Source organism: Lissotriton vulgaris, chromosome 5, assembly GCF_964263255.1.
Source record: "Lissotriton vulgaris chromosome 5, aLisVul1.2, whole genome shotgun sequence".
Taxonomy (NCBI): Eukaryota; Metazoa; Chordata; class Amphibia; order Caudata; family Salamandridae; genus Lissotriton; species Lissotriton vulgaris.
In genome coordinates this window covers 1486079341-1486105548 of record NC_141693.1, presented here as the reverse complement: position 1 = coordinate 1486105548, position 26208 = coordinate 1486079341, and the positions used below count along the sequence as shown (strand labels likewise).

The 26208-nt window shown below is 49.4% G+C and overlaps 1 long non-coding RNA gene across 1 annotated transcript in view; it reads left to right on the top strand.

Annotated features, from left to right (window-relative positions):
* The window catches only part of LOC147712802 (uncharacterized), a 50591-nt gene that overhangs the window by 12854 nt on the left and 11529 nt on the right, over window positions 1–26208 (top strand). Inside the window, exons 2-3 of the long non-coding RNA XR_015295770.1 lie at window positions 3353–3493; window positions 24377–24495. This is a non-coding gene — a long non-coding RNA (uncharacterized LOC147712802). The remainder of the gene's footprint in view (window positions 1–3352; window positions 3494–24376; window positions 24496–26208) is intronic.

The following is a 26208-nucleotide window of genomic DNA, read 5'->3' as shown; positions in this document are numbered from 1 at the left end:
ACACGCTGAATTGCAGCCCCTCCCGAAGAAATCATCTGCTGACCCAGCGGAACTGAAGATCTAACGGCCCATTCCCACCAGATGGTCTCAGACATTCAACCAGCAACTCGCCAAACAACTAGAACACAACAGTTTCCTGGACTACTTTGAATCTGGATGCTGAACCAATCGCAGCACCAAGACAGCCCTCCTTAAAGCCACCAACGACATCCGGGCCCTCCTGGACTACTGCAAAATGGCAGTCCTCCTCCTCCTGGACCTATCGGCTTTCTTCAACAGTCTCCCATCACCTCTTGATCAACAGACTTCACCACATGAGAATCCAGTGAGACCCTATCAAATGGATCACCTCACACGGAAGAACTCTGAGAATCCTTCTCCCACCATTCACTTGAGAACCTGAGAAGATCTACATCCCACATGGATCATCCATCAGCCCCTCAATCTTTGACATGCATATGATCCCGTGGCCAACACCGTCAGATCGCACAGACTCCACATCATCTCCTATTCACTTGACACCCAAATCATCCTCTCGCTGTCCGAAGACCCCTCCACCACCAGAGGCAACTTTCACAGATGTATGATATATGCTGCTGACTGGAAGGACAACTATCCCAAGCTCGGCACGGACAAGACGGAAGTCTTGATCTTTGGGAACAACATCTCATCATGGAGCAATGCACAATGGCCTGCTTAACTTGGCCGATTCCCCCGCCTGACAGACCCCGTATGCAACCTCTGCGTCATCTTGAACAGCAAGCTATCTCTGAATAAGCAGGTAAACGCATTCTCATCTGCCTGCTTCCACACCCCACACATGCTTGGCAAGGTCTTCAGTTGGCTCCCACTCAACACTGGAAGGACTGTTATGCAGGTTCTTGTTGCTGGCTGGACGGTGTGAACACTCTGTACATAGGACTCACCGCACATCTCCTGAAGAGACTACAGTCAATACAAAACTCAGCTGCAAAACTCTTCCTCGCTCTCCCCAGACAGACCAGCATCACACCCCACCTGCAGAAGCTTCACTGGCTCCAGATCCAGAAGAGATTCCCGTTAGAGATGCTGATCTACTCATACAAAGTCCTGCACAGTGAAGGACCAACACAAATCAACAAAAGCATAACTTTCCACTAACCGACCAGACACCTGCCATCTTCTTGCCTCTTTCTCGCACACAACTTCTCTGATCTGCCAAGTTAATAGCCGATGACGCTCCTCACACCTGGTGCCCAAAGCTTGTAACGGCCTTCCACTGCACCCCCTGACTACCCCAATCACCCCGGCAATTCAGGAAATTGCTCAAGTCCTGGCTGTTCGAATCAACAAATCACCACAAAGCAGTTAAACAGCCTTGAGACCCTCACAGGTAATATGCCATGCTTTATATATCCTTTCTTGATTAAGATGTCGTAGACTGCCTCAATGGCTCTGTGGCGCTTGGATAAGTGTGGGGAACTGCCGAAGTCTGAATCCTGCACTGTATCTATTTGGGGTATTGCACTGCAACGATGATTCTCAAAGATCCACCTCATGTCTGCATTTTCTGGCTGCTCGTGCTGCCCTGTAGCAAGTGGGCCACTTGGGGTGTGCCTATACCCTCCCATGGCAAACGTGGCTCTGCAGTTGGAGATGGGGTTTGACAAGCCCTCACAACTCAAACTGGCCACAAAAATACTAGTATATTGCACCTACTGCAAACCAACTCTCCCATCAATAACAATAAACCGCCATGCCCATCATCCTCAAAGCAATTCAAGGCTCCAGGGAAGCAGTACAGACAAAAGTGGAGAAGTTCTGGGTGGATGTAATCTTCCTGCACTAAGATACTCACAAAATAGTAGGTAGGGTGGCTGAAGCCTGGGTCTCCGTGGTTGAAGCTGAAGTGACAACCCTTAAACTGCAGATCTCTAGTTGCTCTCCACAATGGATACACTGGAAGAATGCAATTCCTGAGAAACAACCTGTGCCTCATTGGGTTCCCAGAGGGGGTTGAGACCTCCGGGACAGACTGCTTTCTGGAGCAATGGTTCTGTTCTTGTGTCCCATTGGATAAGCTGTCTCTTTGTTTTTTGGACGAGAGGGAGTATCGGGTCATGGCTAACAGGCCGCCTGTAATGGTTTCTCGCCCCATGATAGGCTGCATCTTCAACCACCACTATCGGAATGTCATCTTCAGGGGGATCAAGATCTGCGCTTCAACACCAAGCTCATGGTCTTCAGACTACACCCGGGCGGTCCTGCAGCACAGATGCTTGTTTGAGGGTGTTCAACAAACTCCTGGCCCATCATATCCAATATATGCTCCTATTCTTGGTCCGTCTGAAAGTAATTTTCAACTCTTCCACTTATTTCTTTGACATTCCCCAACAAGCATGGAAGTGGGCAATGGGGCAACGGTTACTCCGATCCACCAGAATTGAAGATGCACAAACTCTAGGACAGCTGGGTCCCCTAGAACTCTCTCGAGTACCATGGGGGAAAGACAACCCACTCAAGCAGGGGCCAACCGAACCAGCACAGGAGACAAGGGTTACTGGCTAGGGCTCGACAAATCCACTCGCCAGCTCGCATTTGCGAGGTAGAATAAAGGAAGAGCTAATTTTAGGTCCTACTCACCCTTTCTGGCGAATAGGCAAACTAACTAACTTTTGTCCTCTGTCTTTGAAAACGTAGCAAATGTGACAAGATGAGATTTGAAGGAATTTTTATTGCTCACCAAGCTAATGAGCAATAAAGATGCCTTTAAATCTTGTCACATTTGCTCCCCTTTCAGAGACTGAGGTCCAGTAGGTTGCCGTTGGGTCAAGGTGATTTTTCAAGGTATTAGACCTACAGGACTAATACAATTCAGATTTTTCAAGCCCTGTGAGCTCATCTCCTACTGGGAGTGAACCAGAAGCTCTTGACCCAAAGGTATCGCTCTCTGGCACCCCCACAATCTTTCAGACTCGAGATGGCGATCATGAGCCACTCACTTGACCCCCGCAGATGGAGAGGTGCAGAATAACCCTTTCATGGATGGCCAACCATTGCTACATAAGCTGTGAAATACTCTATTGCTGTTTTACATATAGTCTTTTTGGTTATGGGTTGGAGGGAGTGTTATCCTTTGTTCTTACGTTCTTTTGTTGTTTTATTGTGATAATCAGAAATTGCTGTCATCTAGCATGATCCTTCTATTTGGCAACAGGGAGCCTAGGATGTAATCCTGACACCCTACTTGTTTCTTTATATTTGAATGTTTGGCGACAGATGCTTCATAGTTAGGAGTATGTGTTGAGGTGGGCGGTGTGGTGGGATGGGTTAATGTTCTGTTTTCCTTTATTGTTCTGACTTTCTTTTGCAGGCATCAACAACAAATTTCCTCCACTGGGTCCACTCACATACAACATGCTCTATGGCTCCACTGAGTCTGTCCCTATTTGGACCGGGAGGCCTCTCATGAGGAGAGTGGCCAGTACACCACTTTGCAGCCCTGCCACACATGGTAATGTTAATTTCCTAGAATGTAAACTATGTTCTTTATCGATAAGGGATTGCCTGTACTTAGTTATATAAAGCTGTTTCGCTAGGATGTGGTCATGCTCCACGAAACACATCTTTTAGGGTCCCACTGTCCCTTGCTCATCCGGTTTGGCTGTGACTTGAGTTTTTCATGCTTGTTTCTTCAGAGGTTCATGAGGAGTTGCGATCTTGCTGCACAAGGCCTTCCCAATGGCATTGTCCTCCTCCTACATTGACCTGCAGGGGAGGTACATAGTAACTGAAGGCACTCTAGAGACTAGACACCAGAACTTAATATCTGCCTACGTTCCCCAACATATGTTGCACTGGACACTGCAGGCACCCCATGACCTTGTGGTGCCCCCGCTACTCGGACTATCTGATTGGTAGATGTGGTGTTTTTTTAACGCTGTCTCCGACCCCTTTCTGGATATTTCCGAGGCCCTTTGGCTGTGCTTAATTACACTCTCATCCCAACTTACATTGTAGACCTACTCAAATGTCCTAAGCGATGCTTGGAGATTATGGAACCCCTCACGCTTGTACACTTACGTGTCAGCAGAGCATAAACTGGGTTCCAGACCTAGAGACCCTCACTGGTGAAGCTGCTGTGTTCTACAAATCCTGATTGAATCAGTCAGATTTGGCTCCCATTAAATGACTTCCTGCCCGGAGGCATCTCAGATCACACACCCTTCATCTCTGTAATGGAAACTCTTCGGTCTACTTACGAGCTATGTGGCGCTTCAACGCCTGGCATGTAGTAGACCATGACTGTATTGACGCTATAGCGGAGGAACTCCAGATCTCATTTAAGCTAAACTGTAATACTGAGCCCTTTGCTGGAACCCCTATGGGTGTCCAGCAAACCCACCCCAAGGGGTTCTGACCAAGGGACATGTAAGTGGAAAGGAGATACTCCAACTGCTACAGTTAAGGGATTTTGAAGCCCAGATCCTCTCTGGAGTGGTGGACTTGTGGCTGGGCCTCTGTGACATTGAGCGACAGTTGCAGGACCACCAGTCCATAGAGAGAATCTGTTCTGGCCACCCTGAAGCAGATCTTCAATGAGGATGCTAGGCGGTGCGGGAGAGCGTTGACCCAGCTGGTCTCCGAACATAGAGACCAATCTAGCAAGCTCTTATATTCTCCGGCACCTTATGCGGCCTTGACTAGAACCGTACCGGCCATTCGTAATTCTCATGGAACGCTTCATGAAAGTATGCCTGAGGTAGCTCAGGTCCTCGCGGTGTATCAAGACTTCTAAGTGGCAACCCCTCTACCCCCACAGGAGCTGCATTTCCACTGCTAAGGACATTCCCCCTACACTTGATTCCCTGCTGTCTCTGGCCCGAGAACTTGACCAACTGTGGACATAAACATAGCTATTTCAGATCTCAATTCGGGCGAGACACCTGGCACAGACTGGTTCTCCGTAAAATTCCTTTAAAGCAACGTGGCCCGTTTGTTCCCTCACTTACTGGCCCTCTAAACTGAGGTGGCATAGCATGGATCTTTCACCCCCAAACCTGGGCACTGCCATTATTGTGTGATTTTTCAAGGCCAACCAACCGGCAGAATAATGCACCTCGTATATGCCCATCTCTCTCAAAAAAAATAAACATCAAAGTGTTTGCGGAATTTAGAGTGATTACATTAAGTCAGACACTGAGTTACCTAGTCCACCCAGAACAAATGTTGGCTCAAGCCTGGCAGGATCCCCTGCTGTTGTGCACGGAGGGTACAACTCTCCCTGTCCCAGCTGTCACGTTTGAGCAGTTCCCTGGTCTTAGCCCAAATTGACTTTGAAAAGGCCCTTTACACTGGGGCGTGGACCTTGGAAGCTGTGCTGAAGCATGCATGTTTTGGAACCTACTTCCTCAGACTCATCAGCCTACCATACAATTTCCCTGCATCCCAAGTTCAGGTAAACTGAGCCCTATCCCCCGCCCTTTTCAGTAGTCTGGGGCTCCAACCAGGGCTGTCTTCTGTCTCCATTACTTACCCTAGTAATCTAACTCTTTGCACGTATTATCAGATGCAACACCCACATTTGGGTTGGCTTTAAGAGGAGGATCCTGAAAAGCGCAAAGCTCTGTAAGCGGATAACATCCTATTATTTCTGGCTGACCTGCAGTCTTTCAGCACCAGACGCCTCAACCCATATTGTGAAGCATGTGGTCTGCAGAAAAACATGAACAAGTTGCTGTTGGAACCAGTTGAAGACACAAGAGGACATTCTTGGCACCCTGCGATCTCGATATGTTGTCTCCTTCAAATATTTAGATCTCTAGATATTCTCCGCTGCCAAGCCCTGGCCTGGACTCTTAGTTTTCAGCCCCTTGTGATCACCCTGACTACTTCCTGTGGAAATAGGGCCTCCTGCCTCTAATCGCTATAGGACGGGTAGCCTTATTTAAGAGGATGTGCATCCCACGCTTTTTGTATGTCATTGTGATCTTCCTCCAAGAGACAGAGCGGGGCTGCCTGAGGACAGCCCTGTTGTGCCTCTTGGAGGAAGTTAGATGACTGAGACTGGAGAGAAACGTTATTGGGATGGCCGCATTGTTGGGCAAACAAGATATCGTCCGTAACTGGAATTTGCCAGAATCACGCCTTATTGTAAGGGTGGAGGGGGTGGACTGGTGAGCCAGCCATGAGAATCCGATCGATGAGGTCCAGTTAGGCCGCCGAAAGTATAAGATGTGCAGCTGGTGGCAGATGCATCATGAGCTGAATGTTTAACTATATGGATGATAATGTATCTACTATGTCTATATCTCTAATGCATTTTTATGTATTCTTTTAGAATTATGTTTGTGAAATGCCAAAATCTTAACTTGGATGTAACAAAATAGGGCTTGGGGTTGGTACCCGTTTTGCCATTGGCTTGACAGGTAACACAGGTGTTGCAAAACTCCTTCACTTTCTGGTACATGTTCGGACAGTAGAAGTGGGCAACTTTCCTACTCCAAGGCTTTTCCTGGCCAAGATGCCCAGCTAAGGGGATGTAATGGGCCAATGAGTGAGAACTCTGTATTGCTGAGGCGCCATCCCTCCTCCCAATGTTTTGTGGGAGCCTCTGACCTATCATTGCTTAGGTCAAACTTATCTCTATTGACCCTTGTGATTGGTTTGACCACCACGCCATCACCATCCGCCTGCCTAGCACCCACGAGCCATGAACAGCACAACCTGTGATTACCAAACGATGGGTTAGACACCAAGAACCTTGATCACGGGAAAGTAGCAGCACATTGTGAGACTTCCTCCACTATATCTGATATTCTCGATGACCTGGTTCAACGGATCCCTCAACAAGGAGAGGAGAGCCCTTCGCCAGACTGAACAAAACTGGAAACACCCATCAGCAACCCATCCAAAACTTCTCCGCCAGACCAGGAATTCCGACAAATAAAATCTTCAACTCCAAAATAAGAATTCTTCTGAACAGAGCTTGACTGCCGAAAATCGACCTCTCAAGCTGGTTAACTTGGTCAAATACCAATCCAACAAACTAGTGAAAACCTCCAAACAAACACCTGAACCCCTAATATCTAGCGAGGAATTTTCATCCTTCTTCTGCAACAAAATCTCTGCCCTAGGAAATGAACCTTATTCCTAGCTAACCATCAAAATCTGCCGGCTCTACCTATTATCTCTGATGTCTTCCCATACCTCGCACAAAAACCAAGCGCACTGGTCCAACTTTAAAATCTAACCACCTGTGTGCCTGTTGCCTTAGCCCAGCTGCCGCTGCTGCTGGAGGAAGTTGGAGGCCCTCCTCCACCTGCAGGCTACAACCTGCGCCTCATCCCTGGTGGCCAGTGGTAGGCCCTAGGTTGCTCACTGTTACTGTATTGCTTTTTGTTGTCATTGTTTATTTTGTCTTAGTTTCATTCCTCCTTTTTCCCCTCTTGCGCTATTCTGTGCCCTGTGACCTCTTTTGCTTTCTTTACCCCTCCTTGTTCCTCACGAAACACTTACCCACCCGCTCTCATTTGTCTGCTCCCACCCACCTCCCCCCTCTTATGGCGGGCGTGCCTAAGGCAAGCCCGTCTGTGCCTGGACCGCACCCAGCTACAGAATTCCTGGCCCCCACGAACGCCATGACACCAGATGCTGCTACGATAGCAGTACCCCTCCACGCACTCCACATCAGACGATCACACACCTGCTTCCTAGACGCCCAAAGTGCACCAAATACCCTTCTCCTGCCAGAACTGCAGCTTCACCAGCATCCGATCCGCTAATCCACCCACCATGAAAGAACTCCACTACCTCAGATGCAATCTCCTCAACACCAGCAAACACTCTGGGGGCTACTTGACTCAACCTCCCCATATGTCGCCTTCCTGACGGAGACCTGGCTGAACCCCGCCTCGGCACCCAACATCGCCATAGCCATCCCGGACGGCTCCAAGATAACCCGCAGGGACCGCACCAACGGAGCAGGAGGAGGAATCTCCATCGTCCACAGGAACACTCTCCTGATCAACACAGACGACACCCTCAGCACTGCGGAACACCTGCACTGCCAGATCCACACCGATTCCCAACACCCTCAGAGGAACCGTAGTCTATAGAGCCCTCGGACCTCGACCACAGTTCAGCGACTCCATTGCTAACCTAGTCAGAACACACACACTCGCCTCCAGACTAAATCCTTCTCGGGTACCTGAACTTCCACCTCTAACAACGACGACTGCAATTCCACCACCGTGATCGACAACCTCTGACTCTAACAACTCGTCGCAACACCTACCCGGTCCGCTGGCCACACGCTTGACCCCATCTTCTCCGCAAGTGCCCACTTCTCCTTCAACCACACGACCGAACTCCACTGGACCGACCATCGCTGCATCCACTTCACCTTCCAGAAACCCACCGCACCCAACAGATCCCCCGCTGCTGCTGGAGCAAAGTCACCAAAGACTAGCTAACCATCACCCTTGCCTGTATCCCACCGACCCCACCGCCGTCCGCAACCTTAGACAATGGATCAACTGCATCAACACCCTCTCCCCGATCAAGAAACCCTCCAACAAACACACCACACCAACAAGAAAGCCAGCTGGTTCCCTCAAGGCCTCCAAGCAAACCTTCCTAAACTAAGACAAGAAATTGCTCCCTGAACAGACCCCGGACAGCAACACAGCCCACAAGAACGCCACCTGCAGACACCCATCACCTCATCAGATCTGCCAAAAGAGACTCCTTCAAACACCGCCTAGACAACCACGCACACAACAGCAAAGAGCTCTTCAGCATCGTGAAGGAACTCTCCAACAATAACGACATCCTACCTTCGCTCGCTCACCAGCCCCCCATTAGAGGCTCCCCACCCCAAGTGGTCCAGGAATCTGTCGCGGATCTGCACTACTGATCTAGAGGAAAAAATCTCCCCGGACGGCCTCTCTACCGCTGAACTCACAGCACATTACAACACAACAGTGCCCTCCATCTTAGATCAACTCGCCTCCATGAAATAAAAAAACTGTAACATCCCTTCAAGAACATGGTTTAACAAGGACATTAAAGATGAAAGAAGGAAACTCTGAGCCTAAGAAACGGCTCTGGAGAAATAACGCCTCCTCCACCCACTGTGAAACGCTCAAATTAGCAAGAAGAGAGTACAAAAACCACACCACTAAAGAAAAAACCAACTTTTTTTTCAATGCGCTCGACAAGGCAAAAAACAGACCAAGAGAACTATTTGACATCATTAAAAAGCAAACCTCCGAACCGTCTAATTCCCTTGTCCATCCCTCTAAAGCCTTATGCGACAACTTCATCAACTTTTTCAACGACAATCCACAAGATCGAGCTTTCCCTTGACATTAACCTACCTCCTCCAGGCAACAGCCTTATAACTATCTAATCTTCCTCAAGTAGGCTTCCCGCACGTACCTGGTCCGCCTTTGATCCCGTCTCGGAAACTGAGATTCTCAACTTAATCGCCTCATCGAAGGCCTCATCCCACAATATGGACCCTCTACCCTCCCAATTGGTCAAAGCTCTGAAATTCGCCCTTGCTCCTATCTGGTGCGAAAACATAAACCGTTCCTTGAAAAATGGTACCATACCCGAATGCCTCAAGATCGGACAAGTTACCCCTTTCCTAAAAAAAAAAAACAGGCCTTGACTAAAAAGACTTAAACAACTTTAGACCGTCCTCCAATCTCCCCTTATTGGCCAAAATTTCTGGGAAAATGCGTGCTCCACCAACTGAATAAACAGATTGATGTTGATCTAGCAGGTTGATTATGTCAATCATGTTTCAGAAAAGGCTATAGCACCAAAACTGCAATCCTTAACATTATCGACATCAGTCACTCCCTTGACTCGGACCACTGCTGTCTACTCATCCTCCTCGGTCTGTCAGCAGCATTCGACACAATGGATCATAATCTTCTCATCAAGGCCCTCAAGGAGAGAGTTGGGGCTGAAGACCAGGTTCTACAATGGTTCTCATCCTTCTTCCAGAATCGTTCCCAGAGAGTTAAAATCAAGTCATACACCTCCGACCTTCTCCCCGTGAAGAGACGTCCCCCAAAGCTCTGTTCTCTCTGCAACTGTTCAATATCTACATGTTTTGCAGCGTGAATCTTTCTGGATTCACTATGCTGTGCATATTCCGCAATCTGGTGTTTGGGTCCAGAATCGTAGTTTTTTTTTTTTCGTAGCCCAGGTGGTCGTCGACATCCCACCATTTGGTGTACCTTCGGTGACGTCGGAATGCTTCCGGCGGAAGCTCCCACCCTTGGGCCCCATCTTCAGATTCTTTTTTCCGCCGTTGGGTCTGGATCGTCGTGTGAAGCTCCAGAAGTTTTGTAGGAGAAAAATAAGTGAATTTCTTCAGGAAAAAAACTCTAAGACCAGGAGAAGGAGATCATCAGAGCCGGGATGACGGAGAGGAACCTCGAGATCTTTGACGTCCGACGGAGAATGCACACACAGGGGACCCCCTGAGCGCAGTAATGGACAACACACCATTTAAAATCTGCTGTAATTGCCATCACAAGTACATGCAGAGAGACCAGCACCCGGTCTGCAACCTCTGTTTGCCTATCGACCACGGGAGCAAGGACTGCAACGCCTGCTCAGTCTTCACGCCGAAGACGCTGAGGATTCGTGAAAAACCGCTCACCACACGATGCAGGGCAAGGGCAAGGCCCCATCGCTGTATGAACTGGGCCTCTCCACCGACGACTAGGACAAAATCGCCGAAGGTCCAGATGTCTCCACGGTCACAGAGACCGATAAGAAATCGTCAGACAAGGTAGGAGAGTCTACGACTCCGAAACCCTCGACAGGGCCTCGAAAACCTGAGGCTGACTCTCAAATCAGAGTCTAGAGCCTCGCAGGGAGCACCGGGGTTGAAATCTTCGACGACCGAAGCTGCGGTCCCCGAAAAACAGCCCAGCGGATCCTTCGAGAAGGACTCCCAGGCGGCAAAGACCAGCGAAAAACAAGGGCTGTCGGAGCAAGCTCCCGAAAAAGGAACCTCGACTTCGAAGGAGCCGAGAGCCGCTCCGACGTTGACGGGGCCGTCTAAGAGGGTGACCGAAACGCTAGACGCCGAGCAGGCCGCACAGATGGAGAGAAAGAAAAGAAGGCTCAAGGCCGAGAATGACAACATCATCCAGAGGAAGAAGGATTTCGAAGACCACATTAAAAGCTTCAGGTTCCCCTCGAAGCCCACGACGGTCCTCGAAGAGATAGAAGAACACGAGGAATTCGACGCCGAAGAGCTGCCAAACTCCGGAGCCCTCGGAGCAGGGAGAAGGAGGACCTCTATTACACAGAGGGTGATTATGGGGACCCGCATTCGAGCTACGACTCTGGATACTTGACGGCTTAGGACCAGGATTGGCAGGACATCGAGGCCAAAAACCCGGAGGAGGCTGTGGAGACATACCCCTCGAGGCCTTCGCCGCCAGATGACATTGAGGCCTACTATGAGGTCGTCAAGAAGGCTGCAGCAGCTTATGAAGCCAAATTAGAGGAGGAGAAGGCTAAGGCAGATTTCCTGCTCCCCGCACAGACAAAAAGCCACTTCCTGCCCATGCTCAAGAGTATTATGGCACAAGGCAAAGAGGCGTTCAGAGAACCAGCTACCTGCAGGTCAGTCACGCCAAGGACGGAGAAGTACAAGTTCTCCTCCCAGGACCACCCTTACATCCAGGGGTCAGTTTCAGCAGACTCTATTATAGCCGCAACGGCCAGAAGAAGGGCCACCATCTGACAAGGGAAGCAGGAGAATGGACCTAACAGGCAGAAAAATTGAGAGCAATGCACTGGAGGATGGCAAACTCCAACGCCCTTCTCAACAGGCACCAGTACCATCATTGGGACGAGATGAACCAATTGCTCAAACACATCCTAGAGGAACACCAGCAGAGAGCCGCTCACCTCGTGGAAGAGGGGAAAAGCATCGCAAACTCGTGCCTGAAGACCGCCTTGGACGGGGCAGAAACATCCAGCAGGCTGATGGCTATAGGAATCACAGAGAGAAGGCAAGCCTGGCTCAGGATCTCAGGCTTCAAGACGGAGGTTCAAAACACCATCCTGAACACCCCTTTCAATGGAGAAACACTGTTCTGAGCCCCAGTTGATGAGAAACTCACACAACTGAAGAAAGACAACGAGACTGCAAGGTCCATGGGGGCCCTGCAATTCAGGGGGATGAGAAGAGGCACTCCTGCGCGGAGGCCGAACGGAAGGGGTGGAAACCAGCAAGGACAACCACACCAGGCGTCCCACCAGGGTCAACAAAGTGACAACCAAGGCCACCAGGGCCAGCAGAAGCAAAACTGGAACTACCAGAACAGGGGCCAGTTCTTTCGCAGGAGAGGAAACTGGCGGGCCAGAGAAGGAGAGCAGGTGAACAACTCCCCTCTAAGTGACTTCACACAGGAAAAGGTGGCCACCCACTCAAACCCTCCGAGGGAAGAGCACGGAAAAGCAAAGAGGAGAGGGCTACACGGACAAGACACAAAAGAACATGTAACACCAGTAGGAGGCAGGCTGAGATTGTTCCTCCGAGTGGAGGAAAATAACCACAGACAAGTGTATACTCAACATCATACAGTTCGGATATGGCATAGAATTGGAAAAGAGACCACCAAACAGATAGCCAAAGAAAAGAGAGCACTCGGGAAGGGAGCTGCATTTGCTCAAAGAGGAAGCTCAAGAACTCTTCCTCAAAGAGGCCTTCGAACCGGTCCCATTCAAAGAACGGAAAAGGGGAGTGTACTCAAATTACTTCCTGGTGCCAAAAGTGGACGAAAGCCGAAGACCCATCCTGGATCTACGGTTTCTAAACAAATATGTAAAGACTCAAATTCAAGATGACGTCCCTACAAGAGGTCATCCCATAGGTAAAGGTTGGGGACTTCTTGTCCACCATAGACCTCAAAGATGCGTACCTGCACATCCCCATGAACAGGAAGCACAAGCACATGCTAAGATTCACAGTAAATTAGGATCACTACCAATTCAGAACCCTGGCATTCGGTCTAAAGTCCGCACCAAGGGTATTCACCAAATGCCTCGCAGCAGTGGCCGCACATCTGCGAAGAGAGGGGATACACGTATACCCCTACCTCAACGACTGGCTCGTAAAGGCAAGCTCTTACAAGACATGCAAAAATCATGCAGAACAGGTCACGAACGCTAGCAAGCCTGGGATTCTCCATACACTTGGGAAAATGCTCGATGGAACCGGAGCAAGTGAAGATCTTCCTGGGAGCTCAAATCAACACCGTCCAATGCAGGGTGTTAACCAGCGAGAAGAGACACTCAGCCTACTGAGGGAGAAACGTCACTACCAGAAGGGGTGAGCTCTGACAGCGAGGACAGTGAGCAGGATCTTGGCAATGATGGCAGTCATGCATACACCTGGTCCCCAATGTACGCCTGCAGATGAGACAACTCCAAGAGTGGCTGCAACAGCAATAGTCACAAGCTACAGGAAGTTGGGAGGATCTAGTGGTTGTAATGCACAAAGTGCAGGAAGAAATAAAGTGGTGGACCAAAGAAAGGATAACAATAGGAAAGCCTCTAACGCCACCGGACCCAACAGTGACCATCACCACAGACTCATCCCAGAAGGGATGGGTCGCACACATGAACAAGCTCAGAGTGAGGGGTCTATGGAGCCTAGGGGATGCGGTCAAACACATCAATTTCCTGGAGCTGAAAATAGTGCTTGCCCTCAAGGCCTTTCAGAAACAACTGTACAACCAGAAGGCGCTGATACAGACGGACAACACCAGAACAATGTTTTACATCAACTAGCAGGGGTAACACAATCATTCCCTCTGTGAAGCTTGGCACAGGAGATCTGGAGATGGGCAATACCACTCAAAATAGACCTGCTAGCCATACACCTGCCAGGGAAGGACAATGTAGAAGCAGATTAGCTCAGCAGGTAAACTTCAGCATCCGATGAGTGGCAACTCCACATACAGGAAACAGAGAGACTATTCGGGAGGTGGGGCACTCCGACAATAGACCTGTTTGCAACAGGCCAGAATGCAAAATTCCAGTACTTTGCATCCAGACAACCAGAGGCACTTTCCCAAGGGAATGCCCTATGGATAAGCTGGTCAAAAATATTTGCCTAAGCTTTTCCCCCCGATACCATTGATTCCCAGGGTTCTCAAAAAATGCATGACGATCAACATGACACTCATCCTGGTGGCACCACAATGGGCCAGGCAGACCTGGGACATGTTTCACCCCACAAGTTCCCAAAAAGAAAAGACCTACTCTCCATGGAAAAGGGAGAAGTTCTACACCCAGAGCCGAAGGGCCTCAGCCTATCAGCTTGGCTCCTGAGGACTTGGAGTTTGCACATCTGAAACTACCAGAGAGCACCCTATGGGTGCTGCGAGAGGCAAGGAGGCCCAGCACACGCAAGTGCTATGGGGAAAAATGGAAAAGATTCACTCAATGGTGCTGCAAGAAAAAACTCCAGAGAAAGCTAACCAAGGAATCAACGGTGCTAAGATACCTCACGCACCTAATAAGAGCCAAGCTAAGCTCATCCTCGCTTATTTACATCTCAAGTAGTAAAAAGATTCCTGGTAGGGGCTAAGAGAATAGCGCCACCAAAAAGGATGCCGGCTTGGAACCTGAATGTGGTACTGACCGAGCTCATGAAAGCACCTTTGGAACCCATCCACAAGGCATCACTGCAAATGCTGACAATGAAAGCGGCCTTTCTGGTAGCAATCACCTTGCTATGTAGGGTGAGCGAACTACAGGCACGAACACTGCAGGAACCCTTCATCCAGATACACAGTGACAGGGTCGTGATGAGAACAGACCCGCACTTCATGCCAAAGGTGGTGTCAAGGTTCCACATGAATCGGCGTATTCAGATTCCTAGCTTCTTCCAGAACCCCACGAAAAGCGCTGAGTGTGCTCCACACTCTAGACGCAAGAAGGGCAGTGATGCACTACATTGACAGGACGAAGGAACACAGGAAGACAAAACAGTTCTTTGTATCCTTCGCAAACAGTTACATGGGTAGACCAGTGACTAAGAACACTATAGCTCGATGGATCGCACAAACGATACAATTCTGCCACAAGCAAGCGGGCAGGAGCTAATAGGAGGGGCAGAGGCCCACTCGACCAGGAAGAAAGGAGCAACAATTGCCTTTCTGGCCAACACACCAATTCAGGACTTATGCCTGGCGGCAACATGGTCTTCAGTACACACATTCACTAAGCACTATTGCGTGGATGTACAGATGAACAAGGAAGCACAAGTAGGACAAAGAGTGCTTCAACATATATTCAACAACCAACGCTCATCTTCCACCCAGCTGCCACAAAAGTAACAAAAGCGCTACAAAATCTATGCACAGCATAGTGAATCCAGAAAGATTCACGCTGCAAAACGAATAGTTTCTTACCTGTTGGTGTAGTTTTGCAGCTTGAAGATCTTTCTGGATTTACTAGCGAACCCACCCGCCTCCGCCAGAAAGATGAGGCTGGAGAAGGTGGAAACACATGGAAAGGAAAGCAAGTTGAAGCTTACAAGATACGTGAAAAGAATTGCGTTGAAAAAAGGATTAACAAACAGCCATTGATTCACTACAAGCACAGAAAACAAAAAAGAATCCGAAGATGGCGCCCAAGGGTGGGAGCTACCGCCGGAAGCACGCCAACGTCACCGAAGGTACACCAAATGATGGGATGTCGACGCCCACCTGGGCTATGGGGAAAAAAAGACTACGATTCCGGACCCAACCACCAGATTGCAGAATATGCACAGCATAGTGAATCAAGAGGAATCATCCTAGACCACAAATTATCCATGGCGAACCACATTAAAAACTGCCAAGAGCTCCTTCAATCTGAAACTACTCAACTAAGTCCAACCCTACATTCCACCTGCGGATCTCAAACAAGCCACCCAATCTCTTGAGTTATCCAGACTGGACTACGGGAACGCACCCCTCTCTGGTACCCCCCTCTCCCACCTAGCTCCTCTAAAAACCACCTTCAATGCATCGGCCAGATTGGTTTTGGGAGTGAAAAAATCTGACCACATTTCTCCTGCACTCAGATATCTAAAATTGCTCCCAGTGGAAATGCGTGCCAGCTTTAGAACAGCCTGCCTGACTTACAAAGCCTTGCACACAGGGAAACCAGAATACCTTGCCTCGAAACTCAAGAAAGCCGGTCAAGCAAGAACACTCAGAAGCTTAAACTTCCTCCTGCTCATCCACCTAAGAATTCGGAAACAGAAAACTGCAAACCGCTCCTTTGCTGGGAATGCTCCGAAAATCTGAAGCGCCATCCTGGTCGACATCAGAACTGTTTCCTCCTTTCTAAAGTTTAAATCCCAACTAAGACCTCTACCTCAAACGTGCCTTCCCGAATCCAATTACATAACCCTCTAATCCGAACTTTTGTTGCCTCCAGATCGCACGTTCCTACAACTAATCCGAACTTTTGTTGCCTCCAGATCGCACGTTCCTGCAACTGACCTCTCCCTCCCCTTTTCCTGGGTTCGGCCTCGCTACGGATATGACTTTATCCTCACTGCCTCAGGGCCAGTTGAATCGCTTACTGGTATGCGTATTCTATTTGTGGTCCTGCTGTACGCTCACTCTATGCGCTTTCGATTCATTGTATGACTTATACGTGTTGGACTTGTTGTTCGCTTAACTTTCTGTGTATTGTATTCGCTATATTGACCTACACATCTTGTTGTGGGGCGTCCCAATGCCATCGGGTTTGTCCAGCGTAATAGAAAACTCAAAAAATTAAAATAAACCTGTGCAACTCCCTTGCCACCTTCCATCGCAAGATCGCAGACATCCACGACCGCTTCACGGTCTAACCGCCACGACAACCACCGAGACCTCTGCCCGCACGTCCATCATCCGCACCGACCCCCTGCGCTCCTGGACCAACATAAACTACAATGACACCATCAAAATCATGAACACCATCCCCTCCGGATCTCTGTCGGACCCATGCCCACACCACATCTTCCACAAAGCCAGCACCACCATCGCAAACCCTTCTCCGGAAGGCCATCAACATCTCCTTCGATACAGCAACCTTCCTGGAGAGGTGGAAGCACGCCGAGATCAATGACTTACTCAAAAATCAAAGGCTGACCCCAAGAACTTCCGCCCCATCGCCCTGCTCCCAGCAAAGGCCATCAATTAAGACGGTCAACAGACAACTGACCCGCTACCTCGAGGAGAACAGCACCCTGGACCCGTCCCAGTCCGGGTTCCGCAGCAACCACTGCACCGAAACTGCCCTCATCGCAGCCGCCAATGACATCAGAGCCCTGCTGGATTACGGAGAAACCGCGGCCCTCATCCTCCTGGACCTGTCAGCCGCCTTCAACAGTCTGCCACCGCACCCTACGCACGCCTCCGTGACGCTGGAATCCAAGACAAGGCTCTGGACTGGACTACCTCTTTCCTTTCAGGCAGAACCGAGAGCCACCGAGATCTGTGGCGTACCCCAGGGCTCATCCCTCAGCCCAACATTGTTCAACATCTACATGGCGCCGCTTGCCCACATCACCAGACTGCACTACCTCAACATCATCTCCAATGCAGACGACACCGTGCTGATCCTCTCCCTCACCAAGGACCCCCTCACTGCAAAAATCAACCTCTACGAAGGAATGAAAGCCGTTGCCAAGTGAATGAAGAACAGCAGACTGAAGCTAAACTCGGACAAGACAGAAATCCTCCTCTCCACCCCCTAGGCCTGGGACGACTCCTGGTGGCCGACCGCACTGGGAACAGCTCCAACACCCACCGACCATGCACTCAACCTATGATTCATACTCTAGTTTCTCCATGACAAAACAGGTCCACGCCGTCTCATCCTCTTGCTTCAACACCCTCTGCATGCTCCACAAGATCTACAGGTTGATCCCCACTGAAACTAGAATGGTCACACAGGCCCTCGTCAGCAGCAGGTTGGACTACGGAAACGCCCTCTACGCAGGAGCCTCGGCCAAACTCCTGAAAGGACTCCCAACGCATTCAAAACTCCTCCGCACACCTGATCCTAGACATCCCTCGCCGCAGCCACATCATACCCCACCTGAGAGACCCAGGACATCCTAACCTTTTGAAAACTCCTCAAGACCTGGCTTTTTGAGTAGTAGCCGCATCCTCTCAGGCTATCATCCCTTCCTGCACCTCAAAAATCAACTCCTCCCTCCTACAGGGCTCCATTCCTGATTCTCTCAAGGCTGGCCAAGTTGTCCCCATGCTAAAAAAAAACCTACGTTGGATCCTGCTTCCGCTGACCACTGTAGACCCAAATACAGCATCCCACTCCTAGCCAAAGTTCTCGGAAAATGTGTGCAACAGCAGCTGAGCCTGCACATCCACCACTCCCACCTTCTAGATTACTTCTAAATCCGGGTTCAGACCTGGACACAGCATGGAAACCATCCTTCCCACATTGTGGATGACTCCCCCCCCCCCCCCCCCCAAGCCAAAACCGGTTTGCTAATCCTCCTAGACCTATCTTCTGCCTTTGATACGGTTAACCACGAATTTCTCCTTGAACGCCTCAAACTCAGGATGGGTTTGGATGGCAGTCTTGAATGGTTTAGATCCTTCCTCCAAAATCGCTCCGAGTCCTCATCAACGGTAATCTATTCGCTCCCTCTCCGGTTAGAGTCCCCCAAGGATCAACCCTCTATCCTATCCTCATCAACCTTTACCTTGAACCACTCACTGAGGTGCTGCCAATATCTCCTACCTTATGTACCCCGACGATACACAGATCTACATCAAAATCTCTTCCCCTGGGGACATCTTCTCCCAGAATGAGGCCCTGAAGCAGACAGTCCATTGGCTCACCGCCAACCAGCTTAAACGCAAATAAAACTGAATTTATTCTAATCTCCCCACCCACAACCAATTCGGATATCCAGTAATGAATCCAGACCAACACAGCACTAAACTGCCCTTCTACCATTGTTGACTCTGTGAAATCACTTGGAATAACCCTGGACGGCACCCTGAACATGTGTGGCCATATGAACTCTTTAGCCAAAACTGCCAGATTACCTCAGAAACCTAAAACCCTTCCTCGATGTTTCTACTTTAAAACTGCAATCCAGGCACTAGTCCTTTCCAGACTTGAATATGGATGCTCTACTCTCACAGGGCTACCCAAGAACTCTGTCCCCTTTGAAAGACTGCCTCAACGCCGCCGCTAGACTCCTAACTGGCTCAAAGAAATTCAACCACATCTCTCTCAAAGTTCTGAACTGGCTTCTCCTAGAGGCCAGAATCCAACTTAAACTGGCCTGCATTACTCACAAATCTCTTTACTCCAATTCCCCTGCATTTCTCACCCGAAAACTTGTGATATCCGTAGAAGCCAGAAACTCCCGATCTGCCAAAGACCTGTTGCAACCAGCACGCCTCCGGAAGAAAAAACCTACAATCCGGGCTTCTCTGAGCCCGCTCAAAGAATTTGGAACTCTCTCCCACCTGCTATCGGAAGACTTCCGTCCTTGGCGCACTTTAAAAAGGAGACCAAATCCTTCTTAATGGGCAAATACATCATCTAACGATAACATTTCTATTACCTCAGTAACCTGTTCCACCCTTCAGCTCTGCATTATCCACTGCTCCTACGGATGATACCAATTCCTGCACTCCTGGGCATCCCACCCAAGAGTTGAGACTGCGTTCCTTCTTTTATAATGTATCTACTTGTTTTAATTTTTATCCCAGAAGTACCCGTGGCCTTAGAATGCGTGTTTTTTCTCTTTTGTTTTCCTTTTTCTTTTATAATGTATCCACCTATTTTACCCAAGCGGTCCCTCCCTACTGTACGCTTTGTCTACCACCCGTAATCCTGTAAAGCTCTGGAATACCCTCACGGGTCTGGTTTGCACTCTATGAACTATAAAATATCCATTTTCATGTGAGGCAGCTTGCGGTCTCGGGATCTTTGTCTGTTGCACAGCTCTTCCACAGAGGAGTGCCCAGATACCCAGGGCTCAGTTTACTCTAGGTCTGACAAGTGTTCTCCCAGAGGAGAGGAGACCTAAACTTGTGGCTGCTCTGAAGTTTGTTTCCCAGACTTCTTACCTTTTCTCTTGCAGTGTTGGGGTATTATTCAAGGCCCCAATACCCCTTTTCTTTTCTGCCTTTGGCTTTGCTTTGTGTTCCTTGTTTTTACACCAGCCCAATCTGGTATTCCCAGCATGGTTGTGTGGAATTGTTATCTCTACCTCGGCCCGTGCTGAGGGCTCCAGATCATTCCCTAGATGACACTGTAATGGGATGGCAAAATACCCAACCACCTTTTAATTTGGTCCAGTAACCCCTCCCCACGTTAAGGGCACGGTAGCCATGAGATGAACTTTAGTATAGTTCTCACCATTGGTGACTAGTTAAGTTTGTCCAGCGCAATACTGCTCTAGAGATACCAGTTTTTTTTAGTCGCCATGGTTACACTTGCACCTATATCTCTGTGCTTCTACTCTAACCCCATTGATGTGTGGCTGTCCAGGTCATGGAGCCAGACAGCCAGAGCAGTTGCTTCAACCCCACACTTTTTAGATTACGGTAGAATCCCATCTGTAAACTCACCACTTCAGTTGTAACTGGGGGTGTACTAGTAGAAGCCTTTTTGGGACCAGGAAAGCCCCCAATTAGGTGTCCATTTGCCTTACAATTGAAACATAGTCTTTTTGAAATCCCGTTTCTTACCCTAGTACCCACCCTTGGGTTGCGGACTGCCTCTTGGCCCACCCTCCAGGACAGGTTTTTGTGGTACCTCAGATGTCTGTTTTTTTTTTTTGTTCTTAGAATGTTCCACATGCTCCCAGTAGAGGGAATAGCAAAAACTTTCCTTTGCTCACCCCCACCATAAGACTTTGGGGACCCCCTAATCTTGTTTTGATGGTTTTCCTTCTTCCACTAACTCCTCAGGAGAGGCTAAACCTATGTCTACCAAGTATTGATCACATATTTTAGACTTGTAGTCACCTACACTTACACCCCCTCACTTGCATTCATCAATATGGCTAAAATCAAAAGATCCAAGCTAAAGATCCCCCACTGAGGGACCTGTCCAGCATTGCAACATCGGCCCGACGTGGAGCAGACCAATGATGAAGCATGACATCCTTCTGGGTGTGTGATAGCATTCAGATCCTTCTGGGTGTGTGATAGCATTCAGATCCGATCACTCTCCAACCCCCTCATCTTCCCCAGGATCCCTTGGGTCTACCAGCCAGTTACTTCTGACATCCTTATCATCCCTCCCACCCCATGATGAACTGCAACGTCCTTTTGTGCTAGGTTGTCATTTCTGAGGTCTGATGCTGGACCTAATATATCTCTTCCTTGTCCCTCCTTTCATTTATAGTGATTCAAAAGCTAGCCAGAGGAGTGGAACGGGTGATCCCTGTTTTAGGCACCGGGTGTAGCGATTGTAGGAAGGTAGATACCTAACTATGGTTACCCCGACTTTTTGCCTGGTGTTTTGCTGGTTTTCCGACTTAGTTGACCTGGGGCCCTGCCAATCAGGACCCCAGGCCTACTGCTCTCTCTAAAATGGATTCCATGTACCTTAGGTACATTCCCAATTGGTACTGGGCCACCTTGTCAGACCCTGTAACTCAGGGCATCGGTGTACCCAGGGCCTACCAGGGGCTGAAGCATGTATTATGCCACCCCTGGATGGCCATCTGACACAACTGGCTGCGCGACAGCTGGGGCAGCGTGGCGTACTCGCTCGTTGCTGTAGGTATAATATCCCTATATCTAACCCTAAAATGGACACCCGAGTTCCTATCAGTTACTCCTATGGCAGGCCTTGACAATCCTGAAGGCAGAGTGCGGCCTTGACAATCCTGAAGGCAGAGTGCGTGGAGTCGTGTGAATTGGGCTCTGGCACGAGCCGAGCCCGGTTGCAGCTTGCGGAACCAAGACCCAATGGCTGTTCCATGATAACGCGTACTATATCAGTAACTTCGGTATAGCGTTATCAAGACATGTCGAGTAAGGTGTCATACGAATCGGGATGCTGCCCCCTCACCAATACTGGCGACGAGGTTAGCATTCCGCCCTTCTAGAGGGACACGACATGTACGTAACTGTGAACCCCGGTGAAAGTTAACTGAAGCCTCAGCTCCACAAAATGGACGCTGCCACCACAGACACGAGTCTGACCTCCTGCTGCTGGGAGTCCTTCCAGCGAGGAGAGCTTGGACAAAGGGTTTCCTGTCCGGGCGGTGTTCGCACCATCCCAGACAGGGTTTTGTGTATCCTGGATAGGCAGGGCTTTACAAGAAGGTGACAGCGGAGTGGCACCCCGGTGCTCACTACGCATCTGCCGGCTAGAACCAGTTCCAGGGGCGCGCAGCCCCTGACCTGGGGAAAGTCCGGCATGGGAGAGGAGTGTAACTACCCCCCTTCCTGGTCCCACCCCTAGGGCAGGGCCTAGTCATGTACCCACCCCTTTCTTTAGGATAAAGGCCGGAGCGGGGACCCTTCCAAATTAGATCGTCTTTGAATCAAGAACTACTTTCTACGAAAGGACATTCAAGACTCTTCTCAAGATTTCTCCCTTGTGGCTAAGGAGTAGTCACCCTGCATCCGCAGGCACCATCTAAGAACTCTGCGGTTTGCTGCACGTCCTTCCTGAGGAATCCGACGACCCAGCTCGACGAGAACCGGCTTCCCTGGCACCTCTGACCTCTACCCACATCGTCAGCTCAGCTGAGATCTGTGGGTGCGACGAGACCTCGAGGGACCGGCCATCATCAAAACCTGCACGCTTTCTTAACCATCCCGACCACCGAAGGAATCTTCTGGTGAGTGCTCTGGGGTCCGAGAAGCCCCGACCCTGAGCAGCTCCAGCACCGAAGCGCAGTCTCCCAGCATCTCCACGATCTGCGTGGGGCCCTTCTGCTTTGCTGTTCAGCACGTTGTCCGATCACTAGCCGCTGGCTTGTGACTCTTTGACGACGAACGCCAACCAACGTTGCTGGTCTGGTTGCTCCAGACTAGCCTTTGCTCCCTTCTACGAGAGGAGCACCCCGGACCCTCCTGGTCCACTCAAGACGCCATTTTAGGCCCACCACGTGGCCCTGAAATCTGCCAAGGCTTGTTGCCCCAATCCTGGGCCCAGCGACGCCGACAGCATCAACCTTCGTGGGACAGCTCGCACCTCCATCCTGGTCGCCGACAACGCCTCCTGGTCCGTGAGACTGCAGAGCCTAGCGTCGCCCACTCACCTAGTCGAGGTGACGATCATCCGGTGCCCTCCTCTGACTACTGGCTAGTAGTACGAACTTGGTCCCCTCTGCTTTCAGGTGTCATCTATCTCTGATCCAGGCTTGGATCTCTACGAACTATTCTCCACTGGTCGCCGGCCAGCAACTCCTTCCTTCCGGCTCCTGCTCGTCAGCGAAGACCCCCGACGCCTGTAAGACTTGTGCAGCCGCAGCCCTTGTGGCTAGGTAACTTCGGCATTTCGGTGCCCGCATAGCCTCCTTACTTAAGGGTCCAGAGTCCCTCGCTTCCGACTTGCCTTATCGGGTCCGCCCGAGACCACTAAACTTTCCGTGCCCTCGGGCACTTGTATTGATTGTGCACTTGAAGTATTTTCTTAAGAGTTTCGTTGTGTGCTTAGTACCCTGTCCTCATAAAGAGTCCAGGGCTTTTGTGATTCTAATAAATACACTGTTTATTTTCATAACACTTGTGTGGTGTCCTTTCACTTGGTGTTCAAGGGGTATGTGATGGTATAACAGCTGGCTTAACACGCCCTCTAGAGTTTAGCCCGAAGACTGCTCGTATCCACGCTACTAGGATAGCTGGTCTAAGGTTGACTTACAACCAATCACCATAAGGGTCGTTTGGACCGATGCATAGTGGTCGCTAGAATAGTGAACACTGCATATCGGGCCAACTTCTCACAGCGATGTTATGAGAGATGTGAGGTAGTGTCTTCCCAAGAGGATTGGGATATCTGAAGAGGGAAAGTAGGAGGTGAAGAGCAGTGGTTAGGTTACATCTGAAGATGCAAGAATAGCTGGAAAGGGTGCTGCAAGGTCTGCATGTACAATGGCCAGTGGAGGTGACTTGGGGCGGGTAGGCCAGTGATGGTGCAATATCTGCTGGTGGTACCACCACCACTACTCTCTCAGTGGGCAGGGGCAGATGAATTGGTGGGTTGTATGGACTTTGACTATGAGGAGGATAGCTGGGAGGAGGACTACGTTTTGGGCAGTGCGGTGATAAGGCGTAGCAGGGGAGGTGGCAAAAAAGGGGCAGGAGGGTCCATGGGTGGTGGTGGGTGGGTTTGTTAATCAGTGTCCACTTAGTGTTTTACAGGCTTAAGGCACAAATCCACTGACCCAGGTTGACGGGCAGGTGATTTCTACTGTTAAAGCAGCAGAAGCAAGGCAGCAGACTACGGAGCGGGCACTGACTTTAATGCCAGGTAAGGATGTAAGGGTGACTTTGTCTGCCCCGGTTATGTTGTCAATTGGGGTGGAGGCTGGGAATGGAAAGGAGTAAACTACAGGTCTGCGGATGTACTGTTAAGTTAAGGACACTGTTGGGCACGGAGGAAAACTGGTCCGCTACAAAAGGGTACACAAAGTGTCTGCCCAAAGGGACGGAGCATCTTGTACCCAACCCGTTAAGTAAGCATGAGAACAACAAGGGGACATGGCTTAGAACATGAGAACTGATGCTGTGGAACAGATTGTGATGAGAGGTAGAAATGTACGGTCAAAATAGGGGATTTCAAAGAAAGACAGGAGTTGAAAAAAGCTGTCCTACATGTGACAAAGCCATTGGGTGCACACCACAGAACAAAAATGGCAGGAATTATATGTCTGAATGTTTTCACTGTTGCATAGTGAGCTGGAAGCTAAAGAGAGGTCTAAGGAGGAAGAATACGACCTGTTCAAACGACCTAGGGTTTCCATAACAATATAAAACTGAACAGCAGCATTTTCGCTTTTCGATAGTGTATATTTCGAAAGGATCCAGAGCAGAGTGTGGCCCTGTTTAAATAGTTGGATGTTGTAGGAAGCTGGCTCTGTATATGGTATACCACTTGGAGTTTATACCATGCACAGAGTCCAGAGATTCCCCCCAGAAGTGTTCAGGGCCCAATGCAAACCCAAAGTGCTCTATTTACTCCACTATTGGAGCTTTCATAGTTTCACATGCCTGAATCATTCTCCGTCGTCGAGACGGTAGTCTCCGTTACATAAAAAAACAATGCCCAGTAGTATAGCAAACTGAAAAGAGGCCTAGGCCCATTTCCCTTTTGCAACCCATAACCGTCGTTATGTAAAATAGACCGAACTTGTCCCTGAACCAATAAGAAACTCCTCACCCTCTAGAACACATTTTTGAGAGAACCTTTTGCCCCTCAGATTTTCTAACGCACGTTTTGCTAGGGCGTCTCCCTTGAGCTCTGTTCAAACTCTTCAATTTCTACTCAATCTAGATTGGATTTGAGTTTTCTTCTTCAGATTTAATTACTACCTATTATTTCTCCAACTGTTACAATGAGAAAAAAAGGTTTATTTAGAGCCTTTGCCACCTGTTCAAAGAAAAGGCACTATGCAGACGACCCTTAAAGGATTGCATCTAATGCCTGTATCCAGATCATCAAGCAAAGGATTGTAAGGTATGTCGTACCTTTTTAAATAAAAGTTTGAGGGCTCGTGAAGGAAGGCTATTATTTTGTCTTCAAAAGCTTAAAGCCAGGAAGGAAGTCCTGTCTAGGATCTTCTGGCTGCAGTCCCTCTAAACCTCCCCCAAGCAAAGAAAAGGAGAGCATGGGTCATGCTTCAGGGTTAAAACATACCAAGAACTGAGGACTTCAGGGCTAGGCTCTGGCCTTGACTTTCCATGCCCTACTGTGAGCAAGGGCCTGGCCAAAAACCTAGGGGTTTGGTTCGATGAAGACTTGAACTTTTCTTCTCAGATAAAAAAAGAAAAATCCTCGGTTCATCCGCCACAGGCTTTGTGGCAACTCATTTGTTCGCAAAGCTGTCCTGGCTTGGAACCTACTACCGATGGCTCTAAGGAGTATCCATGACCCATTGCTTTTTTAAAAAAAAAACTAAAAACGCTGCGGTTTTAGATTGACATCGGAGTATGGATAATTTTGTATTCTTTCTGGAGTTAGCGC